This window comes from Callospermophilus lateralis, chromosome 1 (assembly GCF_048772815.1).
Source record: "Callospermophilus lateralis isolate mCalLat2 chromosome 1, mCalLat2.hap1, whole genome shotgun sequence".
Taxonomy (NCBI): domain Eukaryota; kingdom Metazoa; phylum Chordata; class Mammalia; order Rodentia; family Sciuridae; genus Callospermophilus; species Callospermophilus lateralis.
The window spans coordinates 211,037,170-211,038,651 of NC_135305.1; positions in this window are offsets into that span (position 1 = coordinate 211,037,170).

A 1,482-nucleotide genomic window follows, 5' to 3' on the forward strand; every position below is an offset into this window, starting at 1 on the left:
CTCCACTTCCGGTTCGGAGAGCCGCGCGCGGACCGTTATATCCGGTTGGGAGGAGGTACCAGGATGCGCAGGCGCGGGACAGAGTTTGCGCAGACGCAGTACATCCTATACGACCTTATTTCTCGCCCCCGTCTCAAACACGCCGGAAGCAAATGGCAGGGGGTGGGGCCAAGAAGGCTGACTAAACCTGACCCCTCGGGTAGCCCAGCTGCCGTGAACACCCGGCGGCTGGAAACCCCGAGCTGGGGTCCAAATTAGGCGACAGAGGCTAGTGATGGAACCAACGTGGGGCCAGCCTTAGAGAGCCTGCGTCTGATCGGGAAGTCAGGGAAACAAATATAGTAATGGACTGCGATAAGCCCTAAGGGGAGGGGCGGAGATGACATGGAAGTCAAATAAACTCTCTGAATGGCAATTAAATATTACAGTTATTGCGTGTCACCTGTCAGGGTCAACCTTTATCAGTGAAGAAGCGTGCCAGTTTATTGCCTGGAATGCTCTCGTGAAAACCACGCCCCACTCAGCGTGGGCAAAAAGCATGGTTGATTTTTGTAGTTGAGTTGTTGTTGGTCATGCAAATTGTGGCTAATTATTCGATTGGATTATATGTAGTTAACTTTTTTTTTTTTCTGGCAGTGCTGGGGATGGAACGAAGGTCTTAAGGCATGCTAGGCAAAAGCTCCACCACTGAGCCAAGTTTGCTTTTATGAGCGCTTGGCCTGTGGAGAAATTTCTGCATTCTGTCCCATTGAGCCATCACCACACTCAGGGCATCCCAAAGGGGCGTGTCACAGCATTTACTCAGTCTGCCTATCTCTCACATATCTCCATTTTGCCTCTTATCTGTTTAGCATTTGGAAAGAGGGTTTTGGCAACTCTGTGATTATATAACTTCTGCTTAGGATAGAGATATAATTGCAGAATATAATTGAGAAATATGGAATATTAGAAGGCTACTAAGCGAATCCTAGGTTGGAAGCTTTTTTGCGGTGCCTGGAAGCATTCTTGCACAAAGCACAGAGCAAGCAGCGAAGAAGGGCTTTTTTTTTTTTTTTTGTACTGGGGATTTAACTCAGGGGGACTCCATCACTGAGCCACATCCCCAGCCCTATTTTGTATTTTATTTAGAGTCAGGGTCTCACTGAGTTGCTAAGGCCTCCCTAAATTGCTGAGGCTGGCTTTGAACTCACCATCTTCCTGCCTCAGCCTCCCAAGCTGAGGATTACAGGCATGCGCCACCAAGTTCGGCCAAGAAGAGCTTTTGAAACCAATTGTCTGATGGATACACTCTAGATGAACTGTGATCACACATCAGGTTGGTGACTACTACTGAAGAAGAAATCCGTCGTTCAGAAAGAAGTACCTGTGACTGATGCCATGTGTAAGAAACCCTGTACATAGCTTCATACTATGTCCAAATTATTGCATTTAGAAAACATGTGTATTTTCAGATTACTTACTCACAGTTTTGACATGTTCACT